We start from the raw sequence: 27,611 nt of genomic DNA on the forward strand, positions 1-27,611 counted from the left end.
CGCCTTTGATGCTCAAAAGATTGTAGGTCACTCTGGTTCAAGAAAGGAGTAACGCACCATGCAGAGCCTTATGCTCAACATTCTTGGGATCCACGTCCCAGCACAAGAACCATTTTACTTTTTCCTGTCTGTTACGCATCGACATTCGCTGTAAAATAACAGCACATCAGACATCATCGGCAATGTGACAAAGTATCCTTCAGGTGTAATACCCAGCAGTGGAACTGGTTTTTGGATACAGAATGACTGCTCTAACAAAAATACACTACTGGCGATTAAAATTGCCACACCATGAAGATGTCGTGCTACAGACGCGAAATTTAACACACGGGAAGAAGATGCTGTGATATGCAAATTATTAGCTTTTCAGAGCATCCACACAAGATTTACACCGTTGGCGACACCTACAACATGCTGATATGAGGAAAGTCTCCAAACGATTTCTCGTACACAAACAACAGCTGACATGCGTTGCCTGGTGAAACGTTGTTGTGATGCCTCGTGTAAGGAGGATAAATGCGAACTTTGCGTTTCCGACTTTGATAAAGCTCGGATTGTAGCGTATCGCGATTGCGGTTTATCGTATCGCGACATTGCTGCTCGCGTTGGTAGAGATCCAATGATGTTAGCAGAATATGGAATCGTTGGGTTCAGGAGGGTAATACGGAACGCCGTGCTGGATCCCAACGGCCTCGTATCACTAGCAATCGAGATGACAGGCATCTTATCTGCATGCCTGTAACGGATCGTGCAGTCACGTCTCGATCCCTGAGTCAACAGATGAGGCCGTTTGCAAGACAACAACCATCTGAACGAACAGTTCGACGACGTTTGCAGCAGCATGGACTATCAGCTGGGAGACCGTGGGTGCGGTTACCTTTGACGCTGCATCACAGACAGGAGCGCCTGCGATGGTATACTCAACGATGAACCTGGGTGCACGAATTGCAAAACGTCATTTTTTCGGATGAATCCAGGTTCTGTTTACAGCGTCATGATGGTCGCATCCGTGTTTGGCGACATCGCGGTGAACGCACATTAGAAGCGTGTAATCGTCATCGTTATACTGGCGTGATGGTATGGGGTGCCATTGGTTACACGTCTCGGTCACCTCTTGTTCGCAGTGACGGCACTTTTAACAGTGGACGTTACATTTTATTTGTGTTACGACCCGTGACTCCACCCTTCATTCGATCCCTGCGAAACCCTACATTTAAGCAGGATAATGCACGACCACATGTTGCAGGTCCTGTACGGGCCTTTCGGGATACAGAAAATGTTCGACTCCTGCAATGGCCAGCACATTCTCCACATCTCTCACCAACTGAAAACGTCTGGTCAATGGTGGCCGAGCAACTGGCTCGTCCCAATACGCCAGTCACTACTCTTGATGAAAAGTGGTATCGTGTTGAAGCTGCATGGGCAGCTGTACCTGTACACGTCATCCAAGCTCTGTTTGACTCAATGCCCAGGCGTACCAATGCCGTTATTACGGCCAGAGGTGGTTGCTCTGGGTACTTACTTCTCAGGATCTAAGCAAAAAATGGTTCAAATGGTTCTGAGCACGATGGGACTCAACTGCTGAGGTCATTAGTCCCCTAGAACTTAGAACTAGTTAAACCTAACTAACCTAAGGACATCACAAACATCCATGCCCGAGGCAGGATTCGAACCTGCGACCGTAGCGGTCTTGCGGTTCCAGACTGCAGCGCCTTTAACCGCACGGCCACTTCGGCCGGCGTGTATCTAAGCACCCAAATTGCGTGAAAATGTAAACTCACGTCAGTATTACTATATTTGTCCAATGAATACCCGTTTATCTTCTGCATTTCTTCTTGGTGTAGCAATTTTAATGGCCAGTAGTGTATATATATTTAAAAAAAATATAAACTTGGGTAACGACTTAAAACATTAGTGAGTGAAAAACATAATTAATGCCAGCGTGGAGGCCATTTATGAAGCAGACAGCTTTAAAAACTATCTTAAATCTAAGAGCAGATAGAAAATGTTGCCTGAAGTTTGCTAGAGTATAACTTCCCCCTTGTCAGTTCCCTTAGCGAATAAACAATTCAAATGAGTGATAAAAATTTGGTGCTATGGAAATAACAACTACAGGACAAGCGGAAGCACTTCATCTACTGCTAATACATCAACAGACATAACATACGTCAAAGGCTTTACCTAGAACCCACTAGAATTCGCCCATCAAGTAACGTTTGTGACTTTATTTCGAAATGTGAACGAGAACAAAATGTCTTCTGTGTTCAGCAAATCACGGTACAGTAATTACAGACTTCTTGATAAAGTGACTGTCCATGAAACTGTACAGAGTGGGATTGCGCGGTGTTACAGCGTTGCACCCGCACTTCGGGGCTGCGTTCAAAAAGCCGAAATATTTTTGCTGATTCGTTGCATGATGCCAAGGGATGGTAGGTCCGTAACTGTTTTGCGTCTGAGTTTCATTGATATACACGCCCGTCCTCAAATCACCCACGAAAATGGGAAAGTACGTGTCGTACAACAATGTTTCCATGAAGTATGCATATTCGAAATAGTATGGTGAAATATTTTGCCAAACAGCACGAATAGCCTCTGTACCTGAAGGTTAACTGTGGGCAAATAGGGCTCTCATTTAAATGAGATGCATATATTGAAATAAAAAAATTACGTTAAGCTACGACACTGACTCCACCTGCCTATGTCCGTGGCGCAGTGCACGTTTCGCACTGTCATTTGCCTGGAAGGCGGAGTATTCTGGCACGACCATCAACCTGGTGTAACGAACAACATGATGACTCGATAAACCGATAAGTTCCCGTTGTAGAATTTCTTTCAAATGCGTAACTGGGTCACACCACTGTAATGAAATTTTGTATTTCTTCCGTAGGTCAATTCGAAGGTGCGCAGATAGAGGCGAAACGCGCCATTGGGAAATAATAAAGAAAATTTAACACTGCAACTAAGACTGCCTGTTTCTTAATAAGTTTCGACTGGTCCTTGGTCCAACCTCGATGATCCTCTACCCACGGTAATCGTAATCGACGATGTATTAGTTTAAACTATGCTCTGAACGATGTGCCCAGAAACATTTTGTCTTCACCAAAATTGTAGTTCGTCGTCAGACCTGTTCTGTTCTACAGGGCTGGCAAGCCACAGAACTACATTTCGTGTGTTCAGCCGTGCGCGTCCAACAACTTGTCGCCCACTCTTGGTTTCACAGTCGTTGAACGTCTTTCCATTGAGGCACCCTGCAGTAGCACAGGAACACCTTACAAGCTCCTAAGCGCCGGACCCTAACGTAGTCTATGTAAATGAGTCACTCCGTTTGCAGTCCGCTTAATCACCATAATGATTACCTACACCTTTCTGCTCCGCTCATACAGTGTGAACAAGAGCTCCAACGACTGGTGCTGATAAGGACTAAAACAAGACTAAAGGATCATATACACTAAAGAACCAACCAAAGTTGTGCACCGGCCTAACATCGCGTAGGGGTCCCCGCAAGCACGCGTCAGTGCCGCAACACGAAAGGCATGGGTTCGACTAATGTCTGAAGTAGTGCTGCAGGGAATCGACACTATGAATCCTGCAGGACTGTCCACAAATAAGTAAGAGTACGAGTGGGTGGAGATCTCCTCTGAAAATAACGTTGCAAGGCATCCCAGATATGCTCAGTAGTGTCCAGGACAAATTCGATGCCTTTATGTGTACCTACTGCAGTGTGCATCTCCTGGGCGTCCACTAAACTGCAATGTCACTAGATTTGTGTCTCGTGCGATGTGCTGTTAGCGGCTCCACGGGCAAAGCTGTGAAATTTTTTCTAGAACACTCCTATAAATAACTCAGATTGATACCGCTTCTGTCAAAATTTAGACAAGTATTTACTAAGGTACCTGCAAACAGTGAAATTTGAGTGACAAATTTAAAGTAAACATACTCAGACACAAATAGAAATATATCTATTCCCGTCGACTTTGAGCAAAGTCTTTGCTACATTTATCCCTAAAAGTCAGTGAGACAGAAATGTTGATTGCCGCCTTCGAAAGGAGTCTACCTAATTTGTTCTTTGCTAAAAATATATAAACTCATTTTATATATGTGAATAAGCATTCATTAAGATTTTGGGTTTGAAATTAGCCTGTGATGCCCCTCAAAACACTTTTTACACAATCGGTATTACACGATCTTGCTCTTTGTATGGGATGAAGTGAACTCATACTTTTATTGTGGTTCATCGCCCCCTCCCAAAGGTTTAATGCGGTCCGCCAAGACAACCTCTTCTGTGACAATGTCTTCATCTCAGAGTGTCATTTGGTCCAAACAGTTTCTTCAATGTCTACGCCCTACGACTCTCTCTACCATAGAAATCAGTTGCCTGGTGCATTATCTCATGTCCTATCATCCTGTCCCTTCTTCTAATCAGTCTCCCTTTTTTTCCATGGCGATTCTGCGGGGAATTTATGTAGTTCTTTTCTTTTTCGATTTTCCTTCAGTCCATGATTCATTTCCGTACAAAGCTATGATCCAGTATTACGTCATCAGATATTCCTTTCTAAAAATAAGGTCAATGTCTGATATTAGTAGACTGTTCTGGTGAAGAGTGCTCAATTTGGCTGTCGTAGTGTGCTTCTTGTTTCCTTCTAGCTTCATTCTCCATGCGTCATTTTGCTTCCAGTTAGTAGTATTCCTTCACTCTGTCCTCCATATTTTGTGTATTCCACAGGTTTGATGTTAAATGTATGACTAACCTAAATTATGGCTCAAATGGCCCTGAGCACTTTGGGACTTAATATCTGAGGTCATCAGACCCCTAGAACTTAGAACAACTTAAACCTAACTAACCTAAGGACATCAAACACATCCATGCCCGAGGCAGGATTCGAACCTGTGACCTTAGCGGTCACGCGGTTCCAGACTGTAGCGCCTTGAGCCGCACGGCCACCCCGGCCGGCCCTAAATTATGGTGGTTCTCAAAATTTACCTTTTACTTTCGTTTACTCTTATGTTATAGCCTGGCCAACTGACTATTCGTTATCTAAATTTGTAGTGCGTCATTGCTTTATTATTCAAGAACCGGACGTGTTTCTAGAATGTTTTACATGTCGCAACAGTTACTACGAAAGCAAATGATTAATTCCATTACTTTTTTCCAAGAATTGTATAATACACTACCATAAATTCAGGAACACATTGGTCTACAGTGCCTTGTTTTAAACCAAACGCCATGCAAAAGCTTCACATTCCTATTCGAAAATCAGAAGTGTAGTATATGAGTCATTTGCGTTCGTCATGGTCTTGTATCCATTGTCAAACAGTTTACCATCTGTCTAAGTTTCGTGGATAAAATGGGAAAAATGCGGTATGCAAGCCCGTCTCTTAAATCGTGGTCAGCGTTTTCAGCGTCTGTGTGAATTGAAAGCTAGAACTGCACGTCACCAGATCATATTCCACTGACATGCGGAATACTGGTAATGGTTATTTGTTGAAACAGAAGCGTCTGAGCCAGAAATCTACAGTACAAGCATCTCCAGATTTATTGGCTTGGGGTACGTTCATTACGAGTGCGCTTAGAGAAGTACAGCAGAAATGAAAAGTTAGCGAGTTGCGTTTTCTTCTGTGATAGGTCAAGCTGCTCAGCTGGTAGCTTTGAGAACTTCCTACCTCTAAAGGAGGCGTGGTGGGAACCATGTACTCATACGAGGAACAGAGGAAAAATTGGAGCTACAACTAGCAGAGAAAAATTGTCTGGTGTCCTACCACAATTGCGAGTTTAATTAATTTCGTGGCAGTGTATCTTTAAATAGAAATGTGCGCCGTTGGGGCGCCTTGAGGCCAGACGGTAACGGGGCCGTCTGCGGAAAGGTTAAAACGAAGTGCGGCTGCCGGCTGCCGACTGCTGGCCCATCTTGTCAAAGTAATCCATAAAACGCGACCGCAGAAGGCAGGAGCCTGCAGCTCGACGAAGAGGTTCCATTAAAGCACTGTTGCTGTTTTGTGCGCTTGCGAGAAGTAAACAGTTCCCTGTCTCTATAGAAAGAAATTCAGTGTTGTTTTAAAAGGCATCCAGAGTGAGGTGATGTAGTTGTTAAGTTGCTAGAATGGAGTAAACCACGGTGTAAATCCGAAACTTGAACCTACGTAAGGGCACATGTTTAATGGTGTTATAAGATACCAATGTTACGTCATGTGACACAAATAGTAATTTACTCCAGAAACACAAAATATGAGACAGTATAGGCTTGCTCGTTGTAAGATTGCTTTTTCTGTTGCCGGTGACAACTTCCTTCTATCTATATCTTGCACTATGATTTTCAAGAGATTATTCCCTCTTGAAGTGTGTTTCTTCATGTCTTACTCGATTTATGTGTGTTACTTTCGATTAGTGAGTGGTAAACATGTAGAAAAAGTCAAAGTAATCCCGCGACTAAATAAATATAATAAAATGGAACTGTTGGAATATCTGGGGATAAATTCACATCACAAAAAAATGTGAAGGCAATAGAAAACAAATCGACTACTGTGAAACGATTCACCAGATTTCTTCAGCTGCTTCGATAATACCCCTTAAATAAGCAAAGGAAACATAGAAATAAGTACAGTTCCAATCAATACACAGGGTGGACAAAAAGTGATTGCCCCACGTCGTCCGCAGATCACCTTTATTTTCATTCCGCCACAAAAATGAAAGACACAACGGAAATATCCTCTTTGACAAGGCGTGTCACACTAGCACAGACGAAATATACCACTCGTTAGTGACTGATGTACAAACGCTTGGAAGACAATGAGTTCCAAAAAAGAAATGGCAATTACTGGAGTCATTGCGCTCATTGACGATCGGAATGACGAATCATAATAACGTAGACCGAAGAGCTGAAGAAACTGCTACGTTGGCTTGATATCGTGTAGGGCCCCGCAAGCACGCAAAATTGCCGCAACACGATGTGATATGGACTCCACTAACGTCTGAAGTAGTGCTGGAGAGAATTGACACCATGAATTCTGCAGGGCGTCCATAATTCCGTAAGAGTATGAGAGGCTGGAGATCTCTTCTAAAAAGCACGTTGCAGGGCTTCACAGACGTGCTCAATAACGGTCGTGTCTGGTGAGTTTGGTGGCAAGCGGAAGTGTTTAAACTCAGAGTTTTCCTGGAGCCACTCCGTAGCAATTCTGGACGTGTGGGGTGTCGCATTGTCCTGCTGGAACTGCCCAAGTCCGTCGGAGTGCACGATGAACATGCATATCGCAAGAGATCAGACAGGATGCGTACGTTCATGTCACCTGTCAGAGTCGTCTCTAGACGCATCCGGGGTCCCATATCACTCCAACTGAACACGCCCCTCACCATTTAGCGCCTCCACCAGCTTTAAGAGCCCCCTGCTGACATGCAGGGTCCTTGGATTCATGAGATTGTCCCCAAAGCAGTAAACATCCATCCGCTCGATACAATTTGAAACGAGACTCGTCTGACCAAGCAACATGTTTCCAGTCATCAACACTCTAATGTCGGTGTTTACGGGTCCAGGCGAGGCTACACGAGTGGACTCTTGGGCTCCGAAAAGGCCATATCGGTGATGTTTTGCTGACTGGGACGCCCTCTGACACTTGTTGATGGCCCAGCACTCAAATCAGCAGCTATTTGCGGAAGGTTTACACTTCTGTCACGCGGAAAGAATCTCTTCAGTCGTCATTGGTCCCGTTCTTGCAGATATTTTTCCGGCCGCAGAGATGTTGAAGATTTGGTGTGTTACTGGATTCTTGATACCCACGGTGCACTCTTGAAATGGTCTCACGGGAAAATCCCCACTTCATCGATCCCTCGGAGAATGCTGTGTCCAATCTCCAGTTCACCGACTTTAACAGCTCGTTCAAACCCACTTAAATCCTGATAACCTGCCTTTGTAGCAGCAGCAGCCTATCCGACAACTGCGCCAGACACTTGTTGCCTTTATAGGCGTTGCATAGCGCAGTGCCGTCTTCTGTCTGTTCACATACTTCTGTATTTGAATACGCGTGCCTGTACCAGTTTCGTTGGCGCTGCAGTGTATAATGTCGGCAACTGCTCAGCACAGTAGATTAAGTGCTACAAGAAAACTTATCTTGGAACTCATGACCAGTAAGGGGACATGTAGGAAGAGACGACGCTGTCAGGGTGTTTGGCTGCACGTTGTGGCTACGGTGAAATATCTTACAGATTGGACGGCGACTGGATGGGCAAGGTGTAGAGCCTTATTGTTGTTCTGTTTTGGAACTACTTGCAGCAGGTCAGTGAACTCCAGATAGCTGCCTGGAAACATAGAAAATACACACTTGGCAGGTGATATGAACTTGATGCTTGGATAGCACGTGATTAGCGGGAGTGAACTAACGCTGCCAAGTGTGCCACGGTTGGCAGGGCTGCACACATTGCTAATGTCCAGACTGGTGCCTGTAATGGATAAGGCACTCTACCTGTTTCCTTGCTGGTGGCTATATTTCTGCTTCAAAAAAGACCGATACAACACAGCGATTGTAACTGATACGCCTGCTCAACTACTGACATCTGGGTCCGCCAAGAGAGAGTTACCTATAGAGCCAGAGCACAGCAACTTTTCGTCCTTGTCTGCAATGCAGGGTGCCGTGGTTGTAGGCAAAGGCTTTGGCTACTGCACCATACATGAAGAGCCTTTCGCAATATTCACTCGCTAATTTGTTGAGATGGACCTGCATTCACTGACATAGGCAATTTCTTCTGGCATTGAAAATAAGCGTTACTGATTAAAACTGACAAATAAATCTTTTTGTTGAGAAATAAACTGCTTTCTGTTGTATATAAACTTTTATTTAGAGGGGCATGACCGGTTTCGTAGTATCGAATCACCTCTTCAGGCTTACATCTAAAAAAATTGGAAACATAAAATCGACCGAAACATCCTGATTCCTATCCTCATAATCTAAGGTCTATGATAACCAATATGAAATTCTCACATATCAATAAAACAAACGGGCTGAAATTATACGGAGTCTAAAGCTATACCGGCAGGTGAAGTTGAGACGTTACTATATACAAGCAAACTTTGATTTCCTTCCAAGGACGCAATGTCAGAGTTTTTAGAGTGTTTGGATATTGATCCTGGGCTGCTTGTTATATCATCTTGGATCTGGTCGGTCTGGTTTTATCTGCTTTTTATGCTCCAGTATTTTATACATTATATAGTTATGTTTTGTAATAGGGGACTCAGTCATTCCCATGATATTTGTATACGCGCAAAAATATATGTAACTTTACCAACTCTGTTTGTGGTGGCGGTAGTTCACTCGGTGACACCCACAGGTACGTTGAGTGGCAGTGAGCCCCTGCACAGCTTTGTGCTGGGGGGTTTCCGTCCGTTGCTTCCTGATGTGAATTAAGTCTTATTGGCCACCAGGCTTTCTTCGTTACTAGCTGTAAATTTTGAACTGTAGATGAAGGCGCTGTTAGCAAGTCAGTTTTTCATGTTGTCAGTTTGACCCACGACGCCCTGCATGTTGTGGGTCACTGTTTTTTTTTATTTTGAAAAAAACTGAGTCGCCCTCCTTCTGTATCATGGGCGTAATTTTTTACTGTAGTTTGAGTATTTTTTATTGGTTGTCGCGCAGCTTCGATTGTAAGCACCGTGCTCCTGTAAATAAAAGTTCATTTGCAGCTGAAAGTGGTTTATTTCTGAAACGAGGACTGCTCATGTGTCTCGTATCTGTGCCCTGCAGGTTATGATGTTTTTAACGACCACTGCTTGTCATGTGTTAAATGAATGCGAGTTAAAACAATTTGGACAGTATGCGTTGATAAATCAACCAATTGGGAAACTTCATACAGTTGTCATGAGCACTTTCAAACATGATAGCTCCTTCCTCCGAAATGAAACTCCTCTATATCGAGCCAAAGCACGTACGAAGTTTCCATGCGCAAAAATAGTATATCCTCATACTTCTTTTTCACAATTATTTCAGTGGTGGAGGGCTGTATGACCATATCTTGCCTGTTCCATATCTTCCTCCCAAAGCTAACGTCGTGTTATTTCAAGTGGTGACTAATATTGTCTCTGATGATCTTATGTCGCAGTGCTGAGTGCACTGCTTAACAAAAGTACACTACTGGCCATTAAAATTCCTACACCACGAAGATGACGTACTACAGACGCGAAATTTAACCGACAGGTAGATGATGCTGTGATGTGTAAATGATTAGCTATTCAGAGCATTCACACAAGATTGACACCGGTGGCGACACCTACAACGTGCGCTGACATGAGGAGAGTTCCCAAGCGATTTCTCGTACACAAACAGCAGTTAACCAGCGTTGCCTGGTCAAACGTTGTTGTGGTGCCTCGTGTAAGGAGGAGAAATGCGTACCATCACGTTTCCGACTTTGATAAAGGTCGGATTGTAGCGTATCGCGATTGCGGTTTATTGTATCGCGACATTGCTGCTCGCGTTGGTAGAGATCCAATGATTGTTAGCAGAATATGGAATCGGTGGGTTCAGGTGGGTAATATTGATCGCCGTGCTGGATCCCAACGGCCTCGTATCAATAGCAGTCGAATGACAGGCATCTTATCCGCATGGCTGTAACGGATCGTGTAGCCACGTCTCGATCCCTGAGTCAACAGATCACGTTTACAAGACAACAACCATCTGCACGAACAGTTCGACGACGTTTGCAGCAGCATCGACTATCAGCTCGGAGACCATGGCTGCGGTTACCCTTGACGCTGCATCACAGACAGGAGCACCTCTGATGGTGTACTGAACGACAAAACTGGGTGCACGAATGTCAAAACGTCATTTTTTCGGATGAACCCAGGTTCATTTTACAGCGTCATGATGGTCGCATCCGTGTTTGGCGACATCGCGGTGAACGCACATTGGAAGCGTGTATTCGTCATCCCCATACTGGCGTAATGGTATGGGGTGCCATTGGTTTCACGTCTCGGTCACCTCTTGTTCGCAGTGACGGCACTTTGAGCAGTGGACGTTACATTTCCGATGTGTTAAGACCCGTGGCTCCACCCTTCATTCGATCCCTGTGATAACCTACATTTCAGTAGGATAATGCACGACCACATGTTGCAGGTCCTGTATGGGCCTGTCTGGATTGAGAAAATGTTCGACTGCTGCCCTGGCCAGCACTTTCTCCCGATCTCCCACCAAATGAAAACGTCTGGTCAACGGTGGCTCGTCACAATACGCCAGTCACTACTACTGATGAACTGTGGTATCGTGTTGAGGCTGCATGGGCAGCTGTACCTGTACACGCCAAGCAAGCTCTGTTTGACTCAATGCCCAGGCGCATCAAGGCCGTTATTACGGCCAGAGATGGTTTATCTGGGTAGTGATTTCACAGTATCTATGCACCCAAATTGCTTGAAAATGTAATCACATGTCAGTTCTAGTATATGTCCAATGAATACCCGTTTACTATCTGCACTTCTTCTTGGTCTAACTTTTAATGGCCAGTAGTGTAGTTGACACATTACAGTTACTTTAGTTGCGTCTAGTAGCCTTCACCTGTGAGACGAGTTAAAGTATAACTAGCTTGAAACACTGTATTTTGCCGCAGCAGTATGCTGATATATTGAATTACTTAGTTGCTATCTGTGGCATTTTCGATCTATGCACAGTGGAGGCTTTCTAATTCTACGCGGGTTCCGTATTTTGTCACAGGGAACTTCAGGTAACAATTCACAATGATAAGCCACACAAATCATACTGTTAGGCGACCCACCACTGGCAACGAAGCTGTCCAGTACCGTTGTAGCAGTGTGTTGAATGTGTTGGTTATCGTTTGGTGACCCATAACGACATAAAGTTCACTATTTGATTTTGACTCTCCCTCACACTGAATCAATCAATCAATGTATTTCTGTTAACGCTTATTTTGGCGTATGTAATAAAGAATGAGAGTTTTTTTCACTCAATGTATCACTACGTAATGTTTATACTCTGTGATCTCAGTCAGTTAATTACTAAATAACATTTAAACCCTTAAATGACTGGTTGCTGCCGTATCAGGGGATTATATTCTAGTCAGGACGTATCACTGTATCTCCGATGTTATTCAATCTGTATATTGAGTAAGCAGTAAAGGAAACAAAAGAAAAATTTTGGATTAGGAATTTAAATCCATGGAGAAGAAATAAAAACTGGCATTTGCCGATGACATTGTAATTCTGTCAGAGACTGCAAAGGACTTGGAAGAGCAGTTGAACGGAATGGACATTTTCTTTAAAGAAGGATATAAGATGAACATCAACAAAAGCAAAACGAGGATAATGGAATGTAGTCGAATTAAGTCGGGTGATGCTGAGGGAATTAGATTAGGAAATGAGACACTTAAAGTAGTAAAGGAGTTTTGCTATTTGGGGAGTAAAATAACTGATGATGGTCGAAGTAAAGAGGATATAAAATGTAGACTGGCAATGGCAAGGAAATCGTTTCTGAAGAAGAGAAATTTGTTAACATTGAGTATAGATTTAAGTGTCAGGAAGTCTTTTCTCAAAGTATTTCTATGTAGTGTAGCCATGTATGATAATGAAATATAGACGATAAATAGTTTTGACAAGATGGGAATAGAAGCTTTCGAAATGTGGTGCTACAGCAGAATGCTGAAGATTAGATGGGAGGTTCAGGTAACTAGTAAGGAGGTACTACATAGAATTGAGGAGGAGAGGAATTTGTGGCACAACTTGACTACAAGAAGGATGTGTTCTGACGCATCAAGGGATCATCAATTTAGTATTGGAGGGAAGTGCATAGGGTAAAAATCGAAGAGGGAGACCAAGGCATGAATACACTAAACAGATTCAGAACGATGGCGGTTGCAGTAGTTACTCGGAGATGATGATGTTTGTACAGGATAGTGGCATGGAGATCTGCATCAAAACAGTGTCTGGTCTGAAGACAACATAAACAACAACAACAAGTACCATTCAGAATATGGAAAACAAAGAGCTAACAGTAGAAATTTGTTTCACAGTATCGAAGGTGAAGAGGTGTTCATGGCTATTAAGGTATGCAGTTTAGAGACAGTGTGGACAACACATTTTGGCTTCGAATGATCGTTTCTGTCACATACGGCGTCTCTCTCTAATCTTAATCGATTATTGCTGGTACACCGGTTTACGAGAATTCAGTATTCATCTTTTTCTTTTAGATATTACAATTTTCAGAAGTATTACTGTTTTAAATTGTAATTATGCACAAGTAATAAAAACAAAAGCTACTGAACAAAAGGACTAAAATTATCTTCCTTTACAGCCATCTTGCAAAAACCGACACACCGTGCGTTCCTGTGGCAGTTTATCTTTGATTTATAGGTAATTAGCAGCCACGTATCGGTATCAGTCGACTATTTCATCTAGGCTGCCAGACACACACAATGGCTGACGTGCTTCAAACAAAGAATAAATAATGAAGTGCTCTGTATGGGGTGGAGATAACCTGTCATAAAACACCACGTCAGCGATTTTAATACCGTTCATTTGGAACCTGATACGGTACGTTGGTACGTTGACAGAGGGCTATTAAAAGCGTAAATCTTCGTTTTCGAGCAATTTCCAATTGGAAACAAATCATTCGCTGACTTGACACGATTACCCGATTTCAATATCGCTGACACGGTGATTGACAGTTCTTTTCAGATGTGGTTAATGAATATTCGATTGATAACTTCTACGTGTGTTAAGCATTTCGAAAAGTCAGTATTCTAAAGACACCTTTGTATCTCACTACCCGCATAAGACAAAGTTTTTTCAGTTATTAGTTCCTTAACGGGCTAAGATGTTTGCATACCCTTTTTTGTACCGAAAGTGTATCACTTCACTCACAAATAATCCAAATTGTTGCATTCCACCACCGAGCATTAAATTGTATTGAGATTAAGGAATGGTAGAAATCCAAAAGTAAATGTCTGCTGAGCGGGCAGAAATGTAGCCGATTACATCTAAGTTATGCACACGTCAACGTCGAACAGCCACTCGACGCGCAATACATTGTCATATGAGTAGAAGCCGTCTGTCCTCTTAAGGAAATTTCGTTCAGGACTCAGAACTCTCATAATTATGAAATAAGAAGGTGCTGCAGAGCTCTGCACGCTCATAACCTCTCTGCAGAGGCTGCTCCTGCTCCCGATTTCTTGTTGCAGATTTCTTCTTTAGATCTTTCGAAACATTGACGGCTTTTCAAGAGACTGATGTCTTTGACGTGTTTTACATCTTGGCAGTCCCCATGCATGTAATATGCGACAGATACAGGTGCTTTCAATGATAGGACAGTATAGTTGGTTACCAACACTGGATCAATTAGGTTCCTGGAGTTAAGGTGAAATTCCAAAATTCTGATACACTTGTCCTTCCACCACTAATACTTTTCAAATTCTTGACGGGAAACCATAGAGGACTCTCACTCGCCTCTAAGTTGTAATGACATAATAACACAAGTTAGTGTGCTGTTAGTGGGTTCTGGGTTTCTCTAAGGTTACAACTGTACTACAATTGTTGGTAGCTCACTAACTTGTACCAAACAACCAAATGAACTCTAAAATTGTATTTGAATGTGTTGACATGAAGTAAATGGAAATTTTATTGTAAATTAATTTTCTCAGCTTTTAAAATGGACTTGTTAAGGCAATTTTAGAATGACAGAAAATTGTTGTGCTTACATGACTCTCGGGATGTTGGGAAGCTTGTCCAAAATAACGTAGAATGCAAGGTCTACAATTTTTGATAGCTGTAAAAGTATGGCGTTGTTTTTCTGCTTCGTTGAATTGGTAATCGATGGAGGATGAGAGCTTATAACACTAAGGTACTGCATTTACGGAGCGTGTGCTATCAAATTCCAAGTTTGGTTTATTAAGCACTATGCCCGAACAGAACATATAGTCCTGTCATGGAAAAGCCACGTATAACACTACCGTCCGTTCCTGTTATAGTATAAACTCAAAGCTGGAGGCAGTTCGTATAGCAATGACAGTATAAAGAAGCAGAGCAGTGTTACCCTCTGAAAAGAATTTTTTTGTGTTGACCGTGATGTACCTAACGGAGGTGGCTGGCTTATCGGAAGTGAAAGAATAGGTAAATAATTAAACTGTAATAAACAATATTTAACCCATCCACACTGTTAAAAGAATAAAGAAAATGGTCGCCAGCTTAATAAGGCATGAAAATGACTAACTTTCTTGTTCAAGAAAATAGATATGAGTAACTTTAATGGGCAAACACAGCCTATACTTTGTCACACGAGAGAACAATGATCTCCGGCACCTGCATATGCCCACGTTAAGGTTTGAGTTGACAGAACAAACTACTTGCATAAATATAACAGATAAGGTAACACAGTATTAATTTGAGGACTTAGTCAAACTGAATAGTCTCAATAACGTTACTATTAATATTCGCTGTATCGTACGGCTGAAAGCAAGGGGAAACTACGGCAGTCATTTTTCCCGAGGGCATGCAGCTTTACTGTATGGTTAAATGATGATGGCGTCCTATTGGGTAAAATATTCTGGAGGTAAAATAGTCCCCCATTCGGATCTCCAGGTGGGAACTACTCTAGAGGACGTCATTATCAGGAGAAAGAAAACTGGCGTTCTACGGATCGGAGCGTGGAATGTCAGATCCCTTAATCGAGCAAGTACGTTAGAAAATTTAAAAAGGGAAATGGATAGGTTAAAGTTAGATATAGTAGGAATTAGTGAAATTCGGTGACAGGAGGAACAAGACTTTTGGTCAGGTGAATACAGGGTTGTAAATACAAAATCAAATAGGGGTCATGCAGGAGTAGGTTTAATAATGAATAAAAAATACGAGTGCGAGTAAGCTACTACAAACAGCATATTGAACGCATTATTGTGGCCAAGACAGACACGAAGCTCACGTCTACTACAGTAGTACAAGTTTATATGCCAACTAGCTCTGCAGGTGATGAAGAAATAGATGAAATGTATGATGAGATAAAAGAAATTATTCAGGTAGTCAAGGGAGACGAAAATTTAATAGTCATGGGTGACTGGAATTCGAGAGTAGGAAAAGGGAGAGAAGGAGACATAGTAGGTGAATATGGATTGGGGGAAAGAAATGAAAGAGGAAGCCGTCTGGTAGAATTTTGCACTTAGCATAACCTAATCATAGCTAACACTTGGTTCAAAAATCATAAAAGAAGGTAGTACAGATGGAGGAATCCTTGAGATTCTAGAAGGTATCAGATTATATAAATTGTAAGACATTTCCAGGGGCAGATGTGGACTCTGACCATAATCTATTGGTTATGAACTGTAGATTAAAACTGAAGAAACTGCAAAAAGTTGGGAATTTAAGGAGATGGGACCTGGATAAACTGACTAAACCAGAAGTTGTACAGAGTTTCAGAGAGAGCATAAGGGAACAAGTGAAAGGAATGGGGGGAAAGAAGTACAGTAGAAGAAGAATGGGTAGCTCTGAGGGATGAAGTATTGAAGGCAGCAGAGGATCAAGAAGGTAAAAAGACGAGGGCTAGTAGAAATCCTTGGGTAACAGAAGAAATATGGAATTTAATTGATGAAAGGAGAAAATATAAAAATGCAGTAAATGAATCAGGCAAAAAGGAATACAAACGTCTCAAAAATGAGGTCGACAGGAAGTGCAAAATGTCTAAGTAGGCATGGCTAGAGGACAAATGTAAGTATGTAAAGGCTTATCTCACTAGGGGTAAGATAGATACTGCTTGCAGGAAAATTTGAGACACCTTTGGAGAAAAGAGAACCACTTGTATGAATATCACCAGCTCAGATGGAAACCCAGTTCTCAGCAAAGAAGAGAAAACAGAAAGGTGGCAGGAGTATATAGAGGGTCTATACAAGGGCGATGTACTTGAGGACAATATTATGGAAATGGAAGAGGATAAAGATGAAATGGGAGATACGATACTGCGTGAAGAGTTTGACAGAGCACTGAAAGACATGAGTCGAAACAAGGCCCCGGGAGTAGACAACATCGCATTAGAACTACTGACGGCCTCGGGAGAGTCAGTCCTGACAAAACTCTACCATCTGGTGAGCAAGATGTTTGAGACAGGCGAAATCCCCTCAGACTTCCAGAAAAACATAATAATTCCAATCCCAAGAAAGTAGGTGTTGACAGATGTGAAAATTACCGAACTATCAGTTTAATAAGTCACAGCTGCAAAATAATAACAGGAATTCTTTACAGGCGAATGGAAAAACTGGTAGAAGCCGACCTCAGGGAAGATGAGTTTGGATTCCGTAGAAAGTTTTGAACACGTGAGGCAATACTGACCCTACAACTTATCTTAGAAGCTAGATTAAGGAAAGGCAACCCAACGTTTGTAGCATTTGTAGACTTATAGAAAGCTTTTGATAATGTTGACTGGAATACTCTCTTTCAAATTCTGAAGGTGACACGGGTAAAATACAGGGAGCGAGAGGCTATTTACAATTTGTACACAAACCACGTGGCAGTTATAAGAATCGATGGACAGGAATGGGAAGCAGTGGTTGGGAAGGAAGTGAGACAGGGTTGTAGCCTCTCCCCGATGTTATTCAATCTGTATATTGCGCGTGCAATAAAGGTTCAAATGGTTCAAATGGCTCTGAGCACTATGGGACTCAACATCTTAGGTCATAAGTCCCCTAGAACTTAGAACTACTTAAACCTAACTAACCTAAGGACATCACACACACCCATGCCCGAGGCAGGATTCGAACCTGCGACCGTAGCAGTCCCGCGGTTCCGGACTGCAGCGCCAGAACCGCTAGACCACCGCGGCCGGCTGCAATAAAGGAAACAAAAGACAAATTCGGAGTAGGTTTTAAAATCCATAGAGAAGAAATAAAAACGTTGACGTTCACCGATGACATTGTAATTCTGTCTGAGACCGCAAAGGACTTGAAGAGCAGTTGAACGTGAAACGTCCCCTTTGAACTATTTTACAGGACTATGCTTAACCAGACACACGATATTTTTAGCGCAACGCAATCTGACTTTCAATAATCTCTACAAGAGAATGGCCCTGACTAACATTAACCTACACCATTCACAAATCACTAAATCACTTACCTCACAATAATCTTCGTTTCTCCCACTACTGCAATACAGCAAGCGCCACTACTGCCAGCTAAATAAAAGATTCAAACTATGGAAGGCACTAACTACTGATAGGGATAGTTAGCAAATGAAAGATATTAATAGAGAACAAACAATGTATTTACCTTGATATCATCATATATAGATATAGCAGTTCATGACAAATTTCAAAACTCCGCCATCTCTCTCCCCACATCCACCACTGCTGGCGGCTCACCTCCAACTGCGCAACGCTACGCGCTATTCGCAGCCAGCTGCCTAACACTACAATGGTTGAGTATTACAACAATGCAAAGCAGCCACAGACTGCACACGGCACAGCCAGTGATTTTCATACTGAGGTGGCGTTACCAATAAACAAACCTAAACAGCCTACTTACATAGCCCCCATGCTACCCACAAAAAATTTTACAAATTTTTTTGGGCACTGGCCAATACATATTTGTTAAAATTTTTCATAATCGTAATTACAATAACAAAGAAATCAAATCCACACACTTATTGATACAATGTTGGTCAAAAGCTAAAATTTTCTCACAGTCCATAAAGACAGTCCTTATCATTCATCACATTGCAGTGTTTTTCTCAAAGTCTGAGCAGTAAAAGAAAATGCACACAGAAGTAGTGGATTTCCATGCAGTCTTGAAGAAGTAGCGTTGTCCTTCCAACGGAAAGACAGTGCTGACTCTTGACATGCTGACAGGTAATGGGCCACAACAGAGCAAACCCACAGCGGAGTCAGTCGAAGTTTTGAAGAGTATTGATGGGTAGGTCATCACAGAGCAGACCCACTGTAGTCCTGGTAGAGATTACGGTATTGGTGGGCCACCAGAGGTGAGGACTCACTGCAGTCCTTGTAGAAATAATGGTAGTGGTGAGTCAGCAAAGACGCAGACCCACTGTAGTCCTTGTAGAGATAATGGTACTGGTGGGTCATCAAAGATGCAGACCCACTGTAGGCCTTGTAGAGATTACGGTACTGGTGGGCCACCAGAGGTGCAGACCCACTGCAGTCCTTGTAGAGATGGCCAGCAGCCATCTGTTGTGACTGTGCAGGTGCACAATAACCATTGAAGAGTCTTGCGGATAATATAGCAAGTCCATAACCACCACATGTGCACTCACAAAGTTTTTGGAATTGTCCTTAGAACCAGCAATGCTGTTATCCAGTCCCTTGCTGAATTTTTAACACACATACAAACACAAACAGTCCCTACTTCTCACATATTGTCCATATACTATGGCCAACAGAAACGTGTGCAGTGTAATGTAACTTACAAGTTAATAATATGATGAACTGGTGACAAGTACAATTTTATAACATAAGAACACAATAACAAAGGTACAAAACACATCAGTAAAGAACATAACAATACAAATAACATTTGCGGTAATAGGGGCTTTACAAGAGAATAGGAATAACATATAACAGTGTTACAGGAATTATGACATAATTAGATACATAAAAGATCAGAATAAATTTTGAAACATCCACTTCACACATGAGCATTAAAACAAAATAGAATAAATAAAGTCTAAGCATATTTACAAGTTAAATAACATATTATTAATGCCAATTATATTTGAGGATAACAGTATTCCTCATCATAGTGAATGTAGCTTAGTATTAGAAGAAGAAAAATTCTATGAAACTACACAGAGACAGGAAGAAAACAAATACACAAGGGTACACAAACACATAGTGGGATAACACAATGGAAAGGACAGGGTTCGTTTTCAGTGTAACTTTTGGTACTGCAGTCCAACCCAAGACTTCATTCCATAGATCTTTCGTCTTATTTCCACATTTGTTTCCACCAAAAAAATCCTATTCAAGAATGCTTTCTGTGTATATATATATATATATATATATATTTTCACATATTTCTTACCTCATTATTTATTTTCCATTATCTTACTTCATCATTTATTTCCAAGAAAAGCCTACCTAAACCTGTTGTCCCTAAACCCTACTTTTTTTGGTTCATATCCTCTTTCAAAATACTGTTTTGGCCAAACCATTTTCTTATAGATTTTCAATGTATTTCTTCCAATTCATCACAACTTGTTCTCTTATATAGTCTACCCCCCTCTTAAGCTAACTTAAATCTACTGAGCTCAGATGCTAAACTAAGGGACGAGGCAATGCAGCAGAACAAATCAAGTAACACAAACATCAATGACAAAAATTTCAAGCTGGCAAAGCAAGCTACAGTAAATCTAAATTACCAAGCAATTCAACATTACAACTAATATGAGGCAATGCGCAGCAAACAAGAAAAATAAATCAGTAGTAAAACTGGCTGAACAGCGTAATACAAAGTCAAATTCAGTAACATTATGCCTGGCAAACAGCAGCAACTTATACCTAAACATGACATAGCTCAAGCAGAAAAAATATTACAGTAAAAATGGCCATGTTTAAAACTTACGTCACATCTTAACACTAGAGTGATGCATCACGAGAACTTACACTAGCAGATAAGTTACCAAATCGTAAAGAAATTGTTTATGCAATTCCTGTGAAGGGAAATGTCTTTTTATGCTCCCTCATTTTTTTGAAATATATCACAAAACTATTATTTACTGGATCTGGAGACAGAAAATATTTATATTAGTACATCTATAAAATTTTATTTTAACCAGTGCTGCAGTGCAGCTAGAAACTAGATATTAAACAAAATGAGTAAATAAATACATAAAGCAAGCCATATGGCATTTCTCTCAATTCTCGTAGATAGACACTTGTCCTAATGAGGTGTGCAGATGTAAGAATGTTTCCAAGTTATTATTAGCGTGTCGTATTTGCGATGCTTTCTACAAACGAATGTCAATAGCGAGGATAATGGCCTCACTTTTTTTTTCCTCTACCTGTGCTTCCGGAAAGGCACACCCTAATGGCTTGTTCTCCAGGTGTCTGACACAGCTGTGTGCCCACGACGCACATGCAGGTGGTCACTTAACTTTCTTACGGAAATATTTACGACAGCAGTTTCCGCTACAGTGACAGTCTCATATAAAAATTCCACAGGTCGAGAATTTACGTTGCAAATGTGTAGAAACAAAATCCTATGAATATAACAGTGTCCAAGAAATTTTCGCCGTCATTGTGATACATTCACGCATTTACACACATTTCATAACTCTTAAAGTACGATTCTTGGTTTCCAACATCCTTTTTCACAAGTCAAGAGTCCCTAACTTCTATCCATTATTCATATACATAGAAACACGTAATCACATTCCTTGTATAGCATCAGCTTATTGATCATAAACATACCGCAACAGCATAATACACATCGTCATCGTAAAAATAACATCATAACACCTCAGTCAACTCTCAAAATCGTCGTAGCTTCCTCCAATAATTTCAAAACCTAAAAAAAATTCTCTGCTCATGTCAGTAGTGTCATTTACCTCAAACGTACTTTAAAAATCATGCTCCCTTACCAAATACATCATTCAAAGTTCTCATAGTATCACAATGGTTCCAAAAAAATATGAACAGTTCACAAAGTACTGACAAAATGCAATTTCATACGTGTGAAGTTATTCAACTGTGTAATTACGTAAACATCTGTCACTAATGTAGTAAAAAAAATGTTTATCTCTCAGTTACATGATCAGATAGCTGTGTAATTTGTGTGTTAGAGAAATACGGTACCGATGTGTAAAGTTGTATAAGCAAATACCATATTAGCTAGGGCTCCTTGTGTTTGCCAAACACATGGTACACAAAGTAAGCGTGTACCCCCCTGAGGATTAATGTAATTATACCCTCAGGTGTTACAGATTACAGCAATGGAATGAAATGTATCATGGAAAACTTTCTTTATAATTCAAAAATCTTTAAAAATAAATGTTTTAAGTACAAAATTAATCACTCAAATACGTGTCCTGTAGCGCTAAACTGTGCGTCATGTTGTAAGATAATCTCTGTGTAAGTCTCGTAGTTATCGTCCTCCGAAAGCTAAGTTCTGCAGAAGTCAATGTACTTACCTCATGATAAACAAAAGTGAAAAGCTTTGCGTATAGAGATCTTAGTTATTACGTACCTTACCGTGATCAAGAAGGTACTATAATGTAACGTATTGTTGTGCTATGAAAAAGGTTGTCTCATTGTAGCTATACCACAAAAGTTACTACTAAAACATGTTTTACTTTCCAGAAGAATTCAGAAAAATTGTGCAGATATAAAACAGATACACCGCAAAAGCTACAATGTAAATTGTGTCACACATTAGTATCGTCGTGATATAGTCGTGTAGCTGTCAAATAAACTAACCACTGTGTCATCTGGTATCTCTAAGAAAGCACTTTAAATCCATAATGTATTTTCAAGTAAACCAAAATGTTGCATTAAAATCTCATTAGCAGTACCAGTACATGTTCGATGTATGTAAGCCTGATAGTCGTTACGTAATCGTGTAACTAACAAGCAAGAATGTACAAATAACAACACTGTGTCGTCTGTTCACTATAACAATACATTCGTAATTTCTGTTTAAATAAGTTCTCTTGGTTCTTGACTGGATATTTAACTTCCAACATTGTTGCATGTTAACAGATTCTAAGTCTGACAAAGCATACTAGCAATGTAAAGTGAAAAGTTATATGGCAAAGACAAAGTTAAAAAGCAGATTATGTTTCAATAAACGGTTTAACATTTGAAATGTGGTACAATCTTTTACTCTTCAAAGTACTCAGAGTTTCAGCTTTAACGCAACTATCATGCAGTATACGTCGGTAAAGAACACTGGAATTTTTCTCAAGGTTAGCTTCTATGTTATTTTTCTCTGAGCCAGTCGGCGCACGTGGGTGCCTGCGGCGCGAGTCATTGTCTGTCTCTTTGTTGGCGCGCATTGTTATTGGGATTAGGAGACCTAACTTCTACAAATTCGCCTTCCCGAGAGGGCCCAGCTCTGTTAGAATCCCGTCAGTTCTGATGAAATTCACGTCTGTCGTTATGTCGGTAGATTCCGTAGTTTCTTCCTTGTCCGTCACGTTGTGGAGAATTTCTCCCTGAATCGTAACTGTGCGCCGAACTGTTGCATCTGAAATTATTCTGTCTCCCTTGATAATAATAGTTCTGATTACCATATTGTCTGTTTCTATGGTTATCTCTGTCATATTCATTACTACGGAAATGCGATCTTTCTCTGTAACTCTGCCAGTGGTTGTCATAAGGGTGGTGTCTGTTTTGGTCACGATTTGTGTTATGAGAATAACCTTGTCGTGTCCATTTATTATTTCTGTCATCACGGAAATGTGGCGGATGTGACCTATAATTATTGTTTTCATGTTTTCGCGTTCTGCGATTGTCAGTGTCAATTTCTAATTCTTGTAAGAGTCCTTGAAAAGCTTCAATGTCGTCTTTGCAACGTCCTGCCAAAATAATGTGTCGTAAATGTTCAGGTAATTTGATTAAGCAAATGCGGATGAGTTCTGAGGGGCTGTATGGGTTTGACAGGTACTGATTCTTGTGCAACATGTCTTCAAAATATTTGACAAGACTGGAAGATTCAGATTGTTCAAAGTGTTTCATCATCATGATGCTATGTTTTACTCGGTCTTGTGTGTCTTGAGACCAGTATGCTGAGAGGAAGGCATGGTAAAATTCTCCTTCACTGTGGCAATCGTGAATGACCGATCGCATTCTTACAGCTGGTTCATTCTCTAAGTAGCCACACATAAATTCTGATCTGTGTTCTAACGACCAGTTGGGGGGTAAACAATGAGAGAATTGATGAAGCCAAGCTTGTGGATGAATGTCGTTGGCAGAATTCTTAAACGTTTTGAATTTACGTGTAGTAATGAACAGCTTATAGTCAAAATCATCGTGTCGGCGAGTAGCATATCGGTCATTGTTACGTCGTGTCGGCGGTTCCATCTCAAAATTCGGTGCACATTGCCAATTTCTTTCATAATTTCCGAAGTGTCCTGTGTTACTATTTTGTGGTTGTTCCGTATTTCTATGTCCCTCTTCCCGTGTTGGAGCGCGAGTGTCCTCTGAAATACGTAATTGTTGTATTACCTGTGTCAGCTGATCTTGTACTTCCCGGATTTCAACTTGGTGTTGCGTATTAATTTGATTCAGATTTTGTTTCAGTTTCCTAATTTGTTCGCTCTCTTCTGTGTCATTAAAGACTACCGGTTTTGTGTCATTCAGATTATCATCTACCTTCGTAGATAAATTATTTAGCTGATCCGAAAGTTCAACTACTTTCTCTGATAATGTACTAATTTCCTCCATGTGTCTTTCTACTGTGTCCTTTAAGTTTTCCTGGGTTTTTGCAAGTTGCGTAACCGAATCGGTAGATGCAACTGAGTCAGTTTTAGCTTGCAAGGTCTCATGATTTTCATGAACAATAATTTGCAGTTCTTTTATGTCTGCTTCGTGATTCTGTAATGCATTTTCATGCCGCGAAAAAATAGGTTGAAAATGCTCACAAATTTGTGTTTTTACATCATTACAGACTTTTTGACATTTCGATTCAACGTTATGTAACTCGGTAGTTAAATCTACACGTGTTTGTTCAAGCTTATTTTCCACTGAGTCTAACTTTTGAAGCTTTTGTTCCATTGCGTCTAACTGTTGCTGTGTTTGTCTCTGGTGTTGTTCCATTGTGTCTAACTTTTGAAGATTTTCTTCCATTGTGTCTAATTTTTCAAGCTTTTGCTGTGTTTGTCTCTGACTTTGTTCCATTTGTTGCATTAATTGCAATAATAATGTATTAGTGTCCGGAATCTGTTTCTCTATGCTTTTTGGCAGTGCATTTTCACCGGCAACATTCACATTTTGACAAGCAGAAAATGTGTCTTGACTCATTTGAGAAAACGGTGAGGACCCAAAACCTAAGTCTACAGTATTTGCAATATTGTGTTCTGTCATTCCCGATTCCTGAGGCGAGCTGTTGCCGACCGATCGATCGATAATGCTTCCCTCTTCACTAATTGTTTCCCTGTCCACGCCATTGTTTGCCGGAAGCTCAATTTCCCTATGCACAGTTACCAAATTACTAATTTGAACATCAGTTAATTCATTACTCGGTGGCGCTAACACACTGCTTTCGTCTTCACTGTCATTTCTCAGTTTACTTTGGAGCCTAGTATTACGTTTTTCACACGCCATTATTGTCACAATATTTCACACGACAACACAGAAAAACACAATTTGAAGAGCAAAAATAGGGGAACACATTAACATAGCACTGAAAATAATATCTAGTTAATTGCAGCTGCGAAATACTTGGTGCAAATCTACATGCATACCACAACTGTTCTACTGTATAACAATGAAAGACTGCAACTACAAAGGAGATTTTCTCTACAATTACGCGCTAGCAATAAACAAAAGCTACACTAATTACACAAACTACAAGAAAAAAAATCAGAAGATTCCAGTGAGGTATCCTCGACTAAGGGTCGACATATGAAACGTCCCCTTTTATCAATTTTACTAGACTGTGCTTAACCTGACGCACAATATTTTTAGCGCAACGCAATCTGACTTTCAATAATCTCTACAAGAGAATGGCCCTGACTAACATTAACCTATACCTTTCACAAATCACTAAATCACTTACCTCACAATAATCTTCGTTTCTCCCACTACTGCAATACAGCAAGCGCCACTACCGCCAGCTAAATAAAAGATTCAAACTATGGAAGGCACTAACTACTGATAGGGATAGTTAGCAAATGAAAGATATTAATAGAGAACAAACAATGTATTTACCTTGATATCATCATATATAAATATAGCAGTTCATGACAAATTTCAAAACTCCGCCATCTCTCTCCCCACATCCACCACTGCGGGCGGCTCACCTCCAACTGCGGAACGCTACGCGCTATTCGCAGCCAGCTGCCTAACACTACAATGGTTGAGTATTACAACAATGCAAAGCAGCCACAGACTGCACACGGCACAGCCAGTGATTTTCATACTGAGGTGGCGTTACCAATAAAAAAACCTAAACAGCCTACTTACAAATGGAATGGACAGTGTCTTGAAAGGGGGATATAAGATGAACATCAACAAAAGCAAAACGAGGATAACGGAATGTAGTCGAATTAAATCGGGTGATGTTGAGGGAATTAGATTAGGAAATAGACACTTAAAGTAGTAAAGGAGTTTTGCTATTTAGGGAGTAAAATAACTGTTGATGGTCGAAGTAGAGAGGATATAAAATGTAGACTGGCAATGGCAAGGAAATCGTTTCTGAAGAAGAGAAATTTGTTAACATCGAGTATAGATTTAAGTGTCAGGAAGTCATTTCTGAAGGTATTTGTATGGAGTGTAGCCATGTATGGAAGTGAAACATGGACGATAACTAGTTTGGACAAGAAGAGAATAGAAGCTTTCGAAATGTGGTGCTACAGAAGAATGCTGAAGATTAGATGGGTAGATCACATAACTAATGATGATGTATTGAATAGAATTGGGGAGAAGAAGAGTTTGTGGCACAACTTGTCAAAAAGGAGGGACCGGTTGGTAGGATATGTTCTGAGGCATCAAGGGATCATAAATTTAGCATTGGAGGGCAGCTTGGAGGGTAAAATCGTAGAGGGAGACCATGAGATGAATACACTAAGCAGATTCAGAAGGATGTCGGTTGCAATAAGTACCGGGAGATGAAGGAGCTTGCACAGGATAGGGCAGCATGGAGAGCTGCATCAAACCAGTCTCATGACTGAAGACAACAACAACAACAACAACATCAACAACAATCTTAAATTGGACATAGGTTCAATTTTACTTTTCAAACACATTCATATCTGACATGAAATATGAATACGGCTCACAGCAAAATTTGTTATTGTGCATAGATTAAGTCTTTCACTACTAAACACCTTTTTACTTAGAATGAAAATATAATGGAGTTCACTAAGAAATTACCTCTCACTGTCTTTTGAATGAAGAAGTTACTGTTTTCATAGATAGTGGTTTTCCTATTAATCGTTATCAAGCATTAGCACAATAGACAACCCCCTGTTGATCCTGTACTTTTAATACAGAAGAGTAACCTAATATTGTACAGAACTTCACAGGAATAGCAAGAGTAATTGAAACTTTCTATAATTAAGTAACTTTGATCATTAGGACTACTTTCAATTGGGGGGAGGGCTTAATCTTGACTACTATAGTAGAGGAAAATAAACCCACTTTCATTACATAAGTGTTACCAGACTTAGCAAGCATGAACATATAACTATCAACAGCTGCAGTTCTAAACTTTTACTGCAGTGAAACACAAAATTGAGATATTTCTAAGATCCTTTCAACAAATAATATTAATCTTAGCACCCTCTATTGCCATATTAATTTTAATATGCTTTCAATAAAGGATACTCGGTAAGCACTGTAGCGTTGAGGGACCGTAAGGGGATATGTGACTGAGGATAAATCACGGTAAGTACAACAGTTCAGTCAAATTTTACCTTGTATTTCAGTACACTATAACATCGTATGAGCTGATCCTTCACTGTACATTACTATAGTTCTTCTGT

Source organism: Schistocerca nitens, chromosome 4 (genome assembly GCF_023898315.1).
Source record: "Schistocerca nitens isolate TAMUIC-IGC-003100 chromosome 4, iqSchNite1.1, whole genome shotgun sequence".
NCBI classification, from domain to species: domain Eukaryota; kingdom Metazoa; phylum Arthropoda; class Insecta; order Orthoptera; family Acrididae; genus Schistocerca; species Schistocerca nitens.